This window comes from Vidua macroura, chromosome 5 (genome assembly GCF_024509145.1).
Source record: "Vidua macroura isolate BioBank_ID:100142 chromosome 5, ASM2450914v1, whole genome shotgun sequence".
NCBI classification, from domain to species: domain Eukaryota; kingdom Metazoa; phylum Chordata; class Aves; order Passeriformes; family Viduidae; genus Vidua; species Vidua macroura.
In genome coordinates, this window is record NC_071575.1 from 50,655,106 (window position 1) to 50,670,415 (window position 15,310).

The window sequence follows — 15,310 nt, forward strand, 5'->3', positions numbered from 1 at the left end:
AGAGAGCTGCCTTGCAAGATTCACATTCTAGCAATGACATAATGCTAAAAAGATATCTAAGCCAGCCATTCCTCAGAGGGCCTCTGCAGCATTGCATTCTCCTCCTTCTGAGTAATCCAATAGCTCCTTTTCTTCTGAGATGCATTCAAATTCTTCATTGGTGAGATAAATCTGAGCTGTGATTTCTACCCACCCAAAAGAAAGTAGTATAGAGATGTATGCCTTCTGGCCATGTGGAAAATGCTTCTTCTTGAATGAATTCTTAAAACATAGCCAGACAACAAATTTCTCTAGGTGTTAGAGCTTAGACAGATGAAGAAAGTATTCCTGTCTCAGATAAAAGGTTTGTTAAGAAATCTGGGAGGCAGACAGAAAGAGACTCTCATAGTTAAATCACTCTTGGAAAAGCTGCATTCAAATGCTGTTAAGGTGAGGGGAAAGGTGAAAAAGAGCTGGACTTATATTATCTACATCTGCAGTAAGTGCTCTAACCAGCCTTTTTTGGCTATGCTCTATGCAGAACATACTCTGCTCAGCGTGCAGTAAATAATTGTTGGGTCAGACTGTGCAGAAAAACTAAAAGAGGTTCCTAGATTATGGCTCCTGATGGGTACCAGTATAAGAGAAACATAGATCTACTCCCCACTTTCAAAAATTGATTGCTTTTGGAAATTTTACTGCAGAAATAGAACACTTTAAGCACCTCAGGAAACATTATGGCAACATTAACTTATAGGGTGTTTATGTGCTCAGGATCCAAATCTGATACTAGTCTGGCAGAGCACTTAGAAGAGTCCTGACATGGCATATTGACTGGATTTTTCTACATTAATAAGTAGAAATAAAATTCTACATTAATAAGTAAGAAAGTAAATAAGTAAATAAAGAAATAAATTAAATACCACAAGCCCTAAGGTGTCACAATTTCATTCATAACTAGTAGGTGACATTCTGCTACAGATGTAAATGGCCCAAATGGAACAGCTGCAATTTTATTTAAAAAACTGAGCACATCTCAGTCAGGGTTAAGAGACATTGTATGAAGAGCTTCAATTAAATTGTTTCTAATGGAAGTTGAAAGAACAGTGGGAATCAAGCGCCATACTGACTTAATGAAAGTTAAAAATCTCAGTATTAGCCAGCTAAGAGTGGAACTGCCAGCAACTTAGATGTATTCAGCTAAAGAAAAACAACAACATAAAGCAAAAAGAAAGAAGCACTCTTTTTCCATAAATGTTTGCATCAAAGGAAGTAAATTTCTGACAGACCTGCTGTTGCATGGGTTGGATTGCAGTTACCCATATGCAGTTGATTACATGACTGTGGAAGGACAGCACATTTTATTACAGCATCATGCCCTAAAAGCAATTGTTTCAGAAAAATACAATCTAGCAACTTGTTTAGTAGTCTGCCCTGAGCAGGTGAATTCAGGCTCTTCTACAGAATGTGAAATATCTGAAATGAAGAACAACTACCATACAGCATAACCTGATAATGTTCTTTCATTTGTTCACTTTCTGGATTGAAATACATACATTTGTTGTAGCTGACTGTTTCTAAAGATACACATTCTCTAGTGTTTATAATAACCGCAGATATTCAGGCCATATAGAAAAGGAAACTGATATTTGCAAAACATACTAATTTTTCTTGATTTGATTCCCCACACTGGTTTTCAATGTACTGCTCAAGGCTCAACACTTTTGCACAGAACTTTGACTATAATTATTGCATAGCTGAAGAGTATAGATATTCTCAGTTCAGTCAGAGAGAAAAGGAGAGAGATTCTACCAGGTTAAGCCTGGGGAAACATCTGAGAGGAATGTAAACAATTATTATCTCTCCTGTTCATATTGTTTATAGATGAGTTCTACCACTGTGTGCTATTCATAGTGCACCAATAGTGTGAGATGTTTTTACTCTAGGACCAATGAAGTTGATCCTCACAATATTCTTTATAAAAGAATGAAGTACTTGTTAATAAAGAGTTCTCTTCTTGCCTTCTGAACTGGAGTTCTTTTCTTCCTGTCCTGCCTCAGTGGCGACAGAAGAGCTGCACTTTTACCATAACTGTGGGGATACATAGTGAGCAACAAAGACTTTAAGAAGATTTATAAACTCAGTTTGTGCAGTGCACGTAGGATCATCTTGATTTTCCAGGAAAAAAAATGCATCAGAAGACAATATAGAACTTATTTTCAGAGTCAGTAATTTAATAAAACTAGCTCAACATTCAAAGCAGTTCAGTGCAAGACACACCAAACTTGTAAAACAATTCTGAAATCAACAGGATGCAGTTTGCTCAAGTATCAATTTTATGGGGAAAAAAAAATCACTTTTCCAATTAAACAGAATTCCTACACAACAATGATCTAAAAGCACCAGATCTAAAAGCAACATCTAAACAAGTCACAGGCAAAAGTTCTCGTATATAGTCAATCATACTCTTGAATTCTTAGCATAGTCCTAAAAGTGCTTTGACCTGGGCCAACCAGGACTGTCCTACACAGTGCCCAAGCAGCATTCACAAAAAAGTCTAGGCAAGGAACTATTCCCAACAGGTTGGATGCATGAAGACTCTGAGAGAAGGGAGAAAACTATGTGCAACTTGCCACCAGAGGTTGGTTCTTGGATTATTTTATTTACTTACTAATACAGCTGCTACTAGAAAATGTGTTGGGAAAATCACTAGTTTTATCAGAAAACATTCCAGAGAAACTCTTTCAAAACTAAATATGCACAGGAAGGCAACCAGTTCTCAGTGGAAAGCCTCAGGTCAGACATTCATTTAACAGAAATAAGCAAAGTTATACTGATTTTGAATGAAGTCAGACTATTATGATGATTTCCATGTGAAAGGAATGTGGTCCTCTGCTTCACAGTACAAAACCATCTTCATATAAGCTCTCAAACAGTTATGATAGATTTCATGTTTCTGGAAAAATGGATGGTTTGTTGGTCTGTGCCCCAAAATAAAAAATGGATTAGAGTTTTAAAGGCAGAGAGAAGTGGAGATATGCTAAAAATATAAAGGACTTCATCCATTTTTTCCTATAGAGGATCACTAAATGCAATAAATCAGATGATATTAAAATCTTGGGGGAACTGGTTCAGAATTTTACTGACATAATCATGGTGTCTGCTTCTTCCACAGAGTAATATAATAAGATAAAATGACAAGCCCTTTCATTGGGTGTCAGATCCAGTGTCCCGTCATTAGCTTCCAGGAAATACATGACTTCAAAATTACTCTATTGCATAACTAATGTCATAAAACTGTCTATATTATAATATCATAAAACTGTCCATAATATATATTATTATAATATATATTATAAACCTTTTGGAAAACTGGTGCATTCTGAGCTTTTTATGCATTGACTACTGCTGCTCTACAACTATTACATAGCCTATAGCTGGTCCTTTCCTTTCTTTCTTATTTTTTCCTTTTCCAAAATGAGAATTGCCTCACTGTAAATTTTTAATTGCAGTCTTTTGGTTTTTATATAAACCTGCATCATTCCAAGTGCAGACTGACACCTCAGTCAAAGATGACTTTGAAAGGAAAAAAAAAAAACTTCCAAACTGACCCTCAGGACAAGGGAATCTAGGCTAAGAAGGGGAAGTGTTTTTTCATGTATAGGTAATTATCAAATTCTCTGTGAAGGTCTGTATAATAAAGTGTAATAGAAGAATGCATAGATGTTGAAAAGAAAGTAAGTGAAGCTCAGTAGTTTTGCACTTTAAAGTAGCTCATTTCACTTGGGCTTCATGTGGGATCTCTTTAAGAGAAGGTAGGATTCCAATAGCTTAGCTATCATGATTTGACAAGTCTTTCTGTTTGAGCATCACTTTGGCCAGGATGACTGCAGACTGACTTCAGACATTTCTGGTAATGGTGCTCAGGGAAAAGGATGTTTTGAAAGACCATCTAATTGAAGAATTGATTTTGCAATTAACAACTGCCTCAGCCTCCTGGTGTCAGAACATTCAGATTCAAATTTCTGACTTGAGTTGGAACTGAGGACCAGGTTCTTCCTCACACAAATGGGTACATAACATGGGCGGAACAAGGAAGGAGGATGAAGCTTGCAAATATCTAAAAATTTCCTTTACAAGTTGATGCAAGATCATATTTTTATTTTATGGCTTCATTTCCCAATAAATTGTAACTATATTTTGTGGGTAGGAAAACTGATTTTCACTCAGACCTATTTGGGAGAGAGAATTTTGAGATTTGCACACATTCTCTAAGCACAGATAGCAGAGCTGCATCTCCAAGAAACTGCTCCATTTGTAGTATCTTCTACAGATCTGCTTGCTTCACAATATGCAGTGGTGGTGTTTACTCTGTTTCATCAAACATTCATTCACACACTTTCTTCACTAGTTAGTCAGATCAGGGCTGAACTTGCATTTGCTGACTATCCATAACCCTCTCAATTGTTAGTCAAAGGACTTAGCTCAACTGTACTAAACCACTACCAAAAAAATCCTGCAAAGTCCCATATTCACCAACAGGTGAGTATATATATTCACATATTCAAACTGATACAAAAGCCAATTCTATTCTTAGTTGTTGATCTCATTTGAATCCTGTAAGGTCAGTTTAGTCTGGACTATCCAGGAAAAGACTTGGTCCACAAATAATTTCTTTTTTACAAACAAAGAAACTGGCATAGCCTCTTCCAGATTATGCAACTGTACTCTTATTTCAGAACCTTTATCTAAACTTTCAGGTAGTATTTAATCCACAGCTGGTGAAGTGGTCTTTGGTAACTTCAGATCAGGACACATATTTCCAGTGAACCACTTTGGAATTTATTTTGCAGAAAGGATACAGAAACACCTCAGGAAAGCATTGAGTAACTGGGAACCAGCTGAGGAAATTAAGCCTATCTAGGTCCTTCACTTATAAAGAATATTAAACTCACAAAGACCAGAAACAAAGAGGATTTTGCTGGCCAAACTCAGCAGCAACTTCAAATACCTCAGTTTTTATTTTGGGGGAGGACTTCTGCTTGTCACACTAAAAAGAAAAAAAAATAGGGCTAAAGACATTTACATGTGTCAAGCTGGATAAATTCTAAACACTTAAATCTCTAACAGCAAAATGAGTTCTAGCCTGAGCCTTGAGTGAATTTTCTTCTTGTTCTGCTCCTGGCTTGCTTAAATTGACATTAAAAAAAAACCCAGCAAAATCCAGATACACAGAAATAGGATAATAGCAGAAGAGTGAATACACAAAAAGCTTTAAAAAGGATCTTAAAAAACTATAGTGAGGCTTGGCTATGCAGAGGCGTTTTTTCCCCAAGAATTGAATAATGTATTTGCTACAGGCCAAGTTTAAACCTGCTTTGCACCTCATGTAATGAAGAGCACTTATGTTGAATGACCCTCCAAATTGGCTGTGGGATGACCATATGAGCCAGTAGGAAGGACTTAAGGGGCTCAATATGAAGGCTACATTTGGGTATGTACTGACTTTTAGTGGCTTACATATCTATGGTGGCTTATTTAAATTGTTTGTTTTCCATATTGATGCACTGAGAAAGTTTTAGTCAAGAAGAAATGTCTGCTTCTCTACAGTCTTCTGTCTCCTGGCCTCCAGAAGAAAGGCATCTGATCAGACTTGCACAGGCTGCACCAAGGGAACATAATCGCTTAGCACGTGATGTAACTTGTACCTCCATCTGCTTTGCAAAGGAAGTGGAAGACGCCAGTATGTGGAAGGAAGGCTTGGAACCGTTTCCCTCGCCTTCTGAATTCCTCAGGAAGCATTTGGAGCCAAGACCCTCAGACAGATGACTGTTTCTCTTAGGGCTAATATCAGTGGTATAATATGTACTTCTGAACAGAACAACCACTGACCAGCTGAATTAAGAAGATCTTTCAGGTAGATCATCCCATTTTTACTTCCCTAGACAAATGGAACCATAATTATATTTAATCATAAGCATCTTGCAGACTTTCAAAACCTATCTTAAAAATATAAATTGCAAGTTTGTATTTGCATTAAACTGATTTATAAATTTAAATTAAATATTTATGGTACTATTTAAATTTATGGAAAAGAGAAATAATCATTGGAAGCTAATTGCAATTATTGCAATTCTAGACTAAGATTTTATGTTCATAGAAACTTGAAGGAAATTCCCAAAGTAAAATGTCCTTCTTCTTTAGGAAATACTGAATAAAAAGTCTCACACACAAAAACATCCAGTCAAAACATCTTACATAACTGCATAAATTTATATAGTAGATGGATTTCTAACTACACTAAGAAACTGACATTTTCACTACATTTTCATTTATTTTTGTTAATAAAATGAAGTTTTGCTGTGTTACACTGAAAAGCCTCAATATGAAATGAATTTATCCAGATACATGTGTTTAGGTGTCTGCATAATCAAACAGCCTTTCCTCCAAAATATTTCATTATTCTACTTTATTCTCTGGTCTCTGTCCTAATCACTAACAAGCAGAGTAAATGGAGTTCTCAACAATAGAATATTACTGAATCTACATAGCTCCTCACATACAATGATGATAGTTTAGAAAAAAAAAAAAAAAACCTACCTGGTTTACTTATAAAAGAGTTATATATAGATGTAGCTATTCAGGGGTATATCTGTGCAGATACAGATATACAAGCAGACAGTCTGCAAACTGATTTGGGGCTCAGAAGATACTGAGTCAAATCTAACTTCTGATCCTGTTTTGCTGTTGTATTTACAGAAGATCATATTCCTTTCTTGTTTAATTTCCCACTCATTTCCCATTATTTGGAAGACAGAGATAATGATCTCTATTGTTGAACAGCTATATAATAAGAAAGTAAGTACTTTTTTCCCAGACAATTTTCTTCAATTTTCTAGTATGAATGATCTGAAAAAAAATGATGAGTCAATGGAAGTTTAATTTATCCTGAAAACATCTGGGCTACTTTGCATAACTCCTCTTACTTCAGTAAAAGTACTCACTTATGTATGTAAGGCTCAGCATTAACATCCAGTAAAATCTTTGCATTGGCTGATGTAGATGACTTACAGATTTCTGTTCAGCCCTTTGATGTCTGTGAAAAGTCACACTGCTGAGTTGTATCAGACTCCTATAAGGAAGGAGCTAAAAGGCCTAGGGTATCTTGAGACCACTGTACCAAGTATGTTCCAAATGTAAAGATTTTGCTGCTGATGGATGCATCTAAGTAGACCATGTAATGTCAGAGAAATTGCAGGGCCATTCTTCCCCGCATTTATCTCATTGGCATCTCTCCTTTTCAATTCAAGAACAGAACAAGACCTTGAAAACATTGAATTGTGAAATTATATATTCTTTGCCAAAAGATGTTACCTCATCTTTCTTAATTCTGACTTCAACATTCTCACCAATTTCTCTAAGAAAAGGCTTTCAGAACAGAAATGATATTTTATGCTTCATATGCGAGAGAGAAAACTGGGGCAGCAATGACTGTGCCATAGAGATGAGGGAATCATTCAGAGTTAATAATTTATTTGCTGAATATAGCTTCCTTTCTTCCTTTTTGAACAGTTGTGAAAAGCATCTTCCTTTCAGCTGCAAGACAGACAATGGTGCACTCGAGCAGGTCACTCAGGGTGAGCAGAAGGCCATAAATACCTTGCACTGATGTAGCCTGCCTCCCTGCTGAAGCCGTTTGAGCACCAGTCTTTACATGATGACCTACCCTTTGGTGTATGGCCACTCTTATTTGCTGATTTGTGACCCCTCCAGGCTGACATGCAGGGTAAGAGAGCACAGGAGGAACCCGAGGTTCTCTGCTGCACACACCTGAGACCCACAGCATCCCCAGAGCAAGAATCAACAGTATGAGACTCATACATACGAAAAGGCGCAGCTCTGAACAGAAATCTGAGATTAGTTTAAAGATCCACAATATAATAATAGCATTTATTTCTTTATTTGTTAACAAATTCTCTCTGCAAATATACTTGGTAATACTATAGTGAGTAATTTACTAAAAGAATGGAATAAAAGTAAAGACTAATTCAATTTTGACCTCTTATTACTTATATGTAGCAACAAACAGAAATAGGGTGTTCGTTCTTTGCACTTTATCATCTATGTGAATACAGGTCTTCCCACAAAAAAATATGGCTTTATAAACTTCCTCTTCTGCAAATATTGCTGTACATGTTTAGTCATAAGACAAGTTTGACTATGCATTAAGTCCCAAATATCCAGAATATTTGTAGAAAGATGATGTAGCTGATGATGATAATGATGATGATGTGTGACTATAGTTGCAAAGAACAGCAGGAAATTTTTGGGAAATCATTGCAATTAGCATATAAGCAGCAGTCATGTTTTTGTCTTCATTCTCTGAAGGAGACCAGAACTTAGAACTAATAGCTTATTGTTCATTTTCAATAACTGCATATTAGAACTCCAAGTATGAATTTCTTTGATATATCCACTATTCAGTAACAATACATATTTTAAGCAGCCTCAGTAAATTAGTTTCCTAGAATATTCTTGGAAAATGAGCACAAAATGAGTTAGAAAATTCATAGTTTCATTTAAATAAATATTTGCAGACTTCACCCCTTATCTGTTTTGCTATAATCATGTATAAAAAGAAAACTTACACGTATTCCTTTCTTGTGCATCAAAATTGAAAATTCATTTAATATTTTTTTAAGGACTGAAAGTCTTTATGGAAAACAAACAGGAAGAAGAGAAACACAAACCCCTGACTTTTCTGAAAGCTCTTCTATGTATACAAACATAAATATGCATACAAACCATAGATATACATAAAGAATACATATAAAAGTACATTATGTACAAAAATGTACACCAGTGAAGAAATAATAGAATTTCCTTAAAAGACCCATATAAACTGCTTCAAATTATAACTTTGGAAATTCTTTTGAAGACATAATTATAGAATGGCCGCGGTGAAGAAAAAACTATTGCTCAAGTCAAGACAATTACTCCTGAAAACCAGAGTAGCTTCTGCCCTTTCTTTCTTTTCAGCTCACAAGTTTCCCTTCAGCCTTTGAAGGTCTCTTGACACTAGCAGCAGTCTTCACCAGAGAAATGAACTACTAATCTCTGTGGACAGCCTGCCTGAAAACACAGAAAAATGTGTCTGTTGCCCAAAAGACAGTCTTTCCAGGATCTACTGGAATCATCTACAGGTGCATACATGTGGGACCTCCAGAAAGCCCCTTGGCTGCTTTGCAGTTGTTATTCTGTTCTAAATGCTGCAAATCACTAGATAGTCATAGGATCTGAAAGCTGAGTATAAAATAAATCATGGCCACATTGTACCAATTTTGGCCAAAAGTCTAGGGGCAACTGCATTATATAATCATTAGGATTTTTTTATTTCTTGCTGTAATGAATTAAAATATTTTTTTATTTCTCACTGCAATAAATTTAGCCTATCTTTGATCCACAAACACTTGAAGTATGACTATTTTAGATTTTCATGGCATGTTAAATTCTACTAATCACCAACTATTCCTATTTTACAATTGTTCTGTCATATTTTCAATGAAGCTTAAAATAAAAAAAAACTTTTTTGCTTTCTGTCATTGTTTTTGTACCATTGATGGTTTCATTCATGTCAGCACAACTCATAAATGAGTTTTAGATGAGTTGAGTTTCTTTTGCTGACTAAATTTGCAGCAGCAATGCATAAAGCATTTTAGGCTCCACAAAAGCAGTCTTTTTATTATTTCTTATTGAGAGATTGGCGGCTTAAAGAGGAAATAGATACATAGATTTCAATATATTCCTTTTTTTTTTTTTTTTTGCAATCTTCACACAATGAGGAACTTCTTTGCACTAGAAAATTATCAGACTCTGTATAGATTTTATAGAATGTATATATATATTTGCCATTTGACATCTGCAAAAAGTGCACTCCAGCATATACCTACTGTGTAGGCTGTTACAGTCACACAAGATTGTCTCTACAATAAAGAAATACAACACCCAAGCAAATAATACATACACATATAGAAGTCATACATATGTATGTGTGTATACACATAGGTATACCTATATTCATTCACGTAAAATAGTGATTTTGCAATAATTGTTGATGTAGTCTGTGGCATGTGCCAGTTCTTTTGGTGAAATGAAATGCACATTGCACTTTGTCTTCTCAGCTGTTGCATGCTGCCTAGTTTTCAGCTTGGCACTGTCTAGGTATGGCGTCACAGATGGAGAGTCAGTATGTGTGACATGCTTTTCACCTGCCATAAAATGCTGAGCTCCCTCCATCATTTTGTATAACCAATTTGCAATTCATTTAGTACTGACGTATTGAATTCCAAAATAACTCAGTAAAATTTTACAATTATCAGTACTGGATATTAAAGCAATGAGAAAGAAGTCCAGTTTTAGAAGCTTTTACATGCTATAATTTCGAAATCTGTAACCTGCAGCACAGGGAGAGGGATTAAAATTATGTATGAGGTTCTGCATTTGGCTCTCTGATATTACTTTTATGTATTGACATCTGGAACAAAAAGGATTAGTTGTATAATTTAATCCTATCAAAGCCAGTTGTAGTTTCCCTTTTCTGTGTTAAATGCATGGAAGGTTCATGCAATAGCATAGGACTTTCTAACAGTGCTTACATGACACAGAAGGAATGGTGACTTAGGACATATGATATAAACAGCTTTGCAGCACATCAGCAGATTTTTCTGTTTGAGGCCACGATTCACTTTTCAGTGCACACAACCTTTTGTATGTTTTAATGAGTAACAAGTATTTTAAGGCTGTCATCTTGCTCTCACAAAATAACCTTTTATGCAAAAGGGCTTTACAGATAGCTCATAAAAACCTCCTGGAATCCATTTTACTATTTTTCTTTTATGCAGTAGTATAACAAATATTAGCAGTAAAAGAGGATATATTGAATGATACTACAAGAAAAGGTGAGATGCAATTACTTGCCCTTATCAAGAATACAAGAAGCTCAGAATACTGTCTTGAATTCAATTCTTCATTTTAAGGTGATAAAACTTAGATGAGATGCATCCCACCTTGTAATGTGCCTTTAGAGAGCCTCTGCATCTTCAGCTTCCTCCCCGGAGCTGATTCTTTATTAACACTGAGTAACACTTCATGTTGTTAACAATCTTCATTATAACCTTGCAATGCCATCAAATACTCATATGTCATCCCAAAATTACCTTTTCTACCCTTACCTCATGAAATTGTTAGTATTTGCCCCTATCAAATATCCAAAGATTCACTGGACAATAAATCAGTAGTTCATGCACAATACACAGTACTAAATATTAGGATTTCCCATTGTCACTAGCAAAAAAAAGCTGTTCTTTACAGCTGACATTTGTAAACCTACCAAGTTATGAGTTTGGGTTTTTTTTTTGTTTATTTGTATTTTCCTGAACAATAAACGAGGTGATCTTTCAATTTTTTTCTCTTAGATACAGTCATATGAAATAGTGTGGACAAGACTGTTTAATTTTTATAATTTAGGCCTAAGTCGTATTCAAGACTTTACATATTTAGCCTACTTTGAACACTGTGGGAGATGTCAGTAAGCATATAAAATTACAAATTAATCTTACTTACACAGTAGGAGAAAGATTTCATGTCAAGGAGTAAGAGTTACAGAAGTATAATCAGAACCCTTATTGGCTTATTACATGTATTAGTTGCACTGTAAATCATGAAACACTCAGCCAGCATAAAAATAGAGGTAAAGAGTGTTCAAGACACAAGTAAGTTTTCATACAACTATTCTGAAACTAATGCAGATATTCTGGATAGCTGTTCAGGGTAAAGATACCTATTAATGAGTGTAGCATTAATTGTGTTTGCTAAAGCCCTGCTAAAGCTTGTGGTTCTTACAAAGACAGAAAACTTTGTATTAGCTGTTACTACAGACCAGAACCAAATGCAAAACCTCTATCAAAGACTAAATTAATTAATAAGTTTTGAAAAGTCTACAGCAAATAGGAAATCTCTGTTTATGATTTTTATTTTTCTCTGAAAAAAGCCTTTGAGTAAAAATAACTTTTAACAGATTCATATGAAAAGGGAAATCTGAAAACCTGATTTCTTAACATTTCTTTTTCATTGTTTTGAAATGACTTTTTGCTTTATTAAATGCCAAAATTGGGGAAAAATTAAAAATAAAGTAAAAAATCCAAATGAAATCTTTCTAATAAATTTTTGTGAATATGTTAATTTGATTTCATAATTTTCTTTCAGTGGTGTGATCAATGAATTTTAGCTCTGGGTCAATATACAACAATGTTTTGGGGGTTTATAATTCTTTTGTTCCGGCAATGAACTGGGGGAAAAAATGAAATAAAAGCAGTTATTTGCAATTCTACTACTCTACTCCCAACCATAGAATCTTTTCTTTGAAAACTACCGTCTTGGCAACTACATGTCCAATACAAAACAAAGAAAACCAGAAAACAGTAACAGTAGTCTATCTACCTTTCCAGTTTTACCATGAAAAATCCATTCATTTCTGTATGCAAAACTTCTCTAGATCAAGTTTTAAATGACACAAACACACATTTCTTACTTTTCTATGAGAGTGTATGCATGTACAGCTTTCTCCATCTGTCATTTCTGTTTTACATAGAGTCATGGTATTTACATTTCAACAAACCAAAATGGCAAAATATCTATTATTCAAACATAATATTGGATTCTGTAATTTCCTAAAAGGTTGAGTAAATTTAACCAGATATGTATTTCAGCTCTCCATATGCAATGAAACACAATAGGAGATCATGAATTCAGAAGAAAGGCAGACACACTCCTAATGACATTAAAACAGAAAAAAAGAAAAATGAATTCTTTATTGCACTTTGTTTCTGTCAGTCAAAGAAAAGAGATCAGGAGAATATTTATGATAGAAAAAGTGTTTCTTTCATAACAGAAAGATTTCATCAGCAATATGAATGATATTAACAACTAATTCTACCTTTGAAATTAGCATTTTTCATAATAAATCATGGTGATAATGAACAACCTATACTGTTCTTGGTTTTTATGATGTTCTCTTAAACATGTGCACACATGCACACAAGTCTGTTACAGAATGCTTTCCTGAGATCCCCAAAAGCTACAAAGTGCTTGAGCTGTCTAGACTTGGGTCTCAGAGGGGATAGGGCACTGAAGAGCTGGTGTTCAAGAACAGCTGATCTGCACACACCTCTGGCTAGTAGTTGCAATTATTTACGCTAGCAGCTGTGGAAAAGCTGTAGAGGGATTCACACTTCCCAGTTATAATCCTTTGATGTAGTTCAGGGTTATGGCAACCAGTCAAGGGCAACCTTTGTGCTGTTAATTGTAACTGCCTTATGTAACCAGAGTTTCACCTAAAGGGGGCGAAATGTGAAAGTCCACTATAAAGAGAATGGGAAACAATGTGTCCAGATCTCTCTTTTCTTGAGTAAGACGGCCAGAAATTCTCAGGATGAACCATCAAAATAAAGAAGAATAACAATTTGTAGAATGGTTTTCTAGGTAATTGAGTAAATTTCAAAATAGAGTGAATACAGTAATTTCCAATGTCACTCTGTCAAACTCACACTAATTTTTAAGTGTCATTTTAGAGGGGTAAAAAGACTAAAGATAAGCAGTTTTTATAATTTCATGAAAACTAGCAAGTGGCTGGAGATTAAACACCCTATTATTATTCACTGTGAAGGAAGCTAATGAGATCACCCTTCCTTAGACATAAGACAGGTGGGGAATCAGACATCAATAGCTATGCTGCACGGTGCTACTCTTTTTTTTTAAAGCCTTCCATGTTACATTATCTTCTGCCCTAATTGCTATAAGGATGAAATAGAAGAGTACAGTAAGGGGTTTGGAAGGACTGCTGTCCCAACCAGACAACATTTCCATTCAGTATAACAGATAAAATTAAATGACCAAATTCATAGTGAATTATATGAACAGTTTGCAGAGGATAATGAAAGCAGAGCAGAAGCTGCAGATGGACTTTAGCCATTTTCAAATTCTCACTGCTTTTGGGATCTTTACTAAACAAGTGGTTTTGTTTCTTCTTACAGAGCTGTATTTGTAGAAATATGTCTACTGTCTAGTGTTTCACACTTCTGCTTTCTATTGCTTTAACTTTAATTCAATTGAACAGGCTTTTGTTTTGATTTTTTTTTTTTGATTCACACATTGTATATAAAATATCTATATTCTAACTACTGTATTCTTGAAGCTGTTTTATGTTATATAGCAATCCTTTTTAAATGACTGGGCAATGCTACATACAAATCTGGAAGGAAACTAAAGATCTGACATTGGGATGATTTGGTTTCTTATGATCTTGCTTTAAAAATGTTATAATTCAAATTAGATATTTTGTTGCTATTTGATTTATGAGTGATGAAACTACAGTAAGATAATGTCTTTAATTGGTAAACAAAGCTATGGCCTCCTATGAAGCAAATATGATTTCATTGAAACATACTTCTTTTAACTTGGACAGCAACAATATTGTGCAAGCTGTCAGACTGTCTTAGCAGCATAACTTATAACTGAATAGCCTGTGCTGAAAACTGTCTTTGAGGTGAAGTATTGCTAATCATACAATAAAATATTTGTTTAATTTTGTGATGAAGCTAACTAATTGATAAATCTAACATCTCTCTGTGACTAATTGATAAATCTAACATCTCTCTGTGACATGTATCTTTCTGGGACTATATAGAGCGTAATGACACTAAGTTTAGGACAGTTTTCAATTGTAATATCTTGAATTGACAACTTCTACATCCAGTAATACCATAATATCAAGTCTAACTAAATGTTTCTCAGGATTTGTAAACTGTTCACTCTGCTCCAGGCTAATAAAACGATGTGAAAAAAATGTTAGCTTTTCTGATTTGTATTTTTTATTATTTTTTCAATTTTATTTTAAAATTAATTTCATGCAAAAAACCTATAAGTAATGCTTCATTTTTGTTGAAAAAAATATTTTATTTTATCCTTTCTCCCTTTTGGAAGCTTGGACTCAACATTCACCACAGCAATGATACCACAAAAAAATTATTTCATCCCTGAGCTGGAGGAGTAGCTTCTATAAATGACTGCTATCTCATTGCTGTTTATGCAATTAGAAAGCAATCATTAACATGAAAGAAGGTTTCTATTTCCTGTTCTGAACTGTGGTACAGGGGCTATTAGCAATTACTGGCATAAAAGGTGCCCCTACAGGCAGCTCTCCAGATGTTCTCAGTTTTGAAGAGTTACCAGCTTCATGCCAGCCTGCCTAACCTCAAGCTTCTTTCTTTGCTAA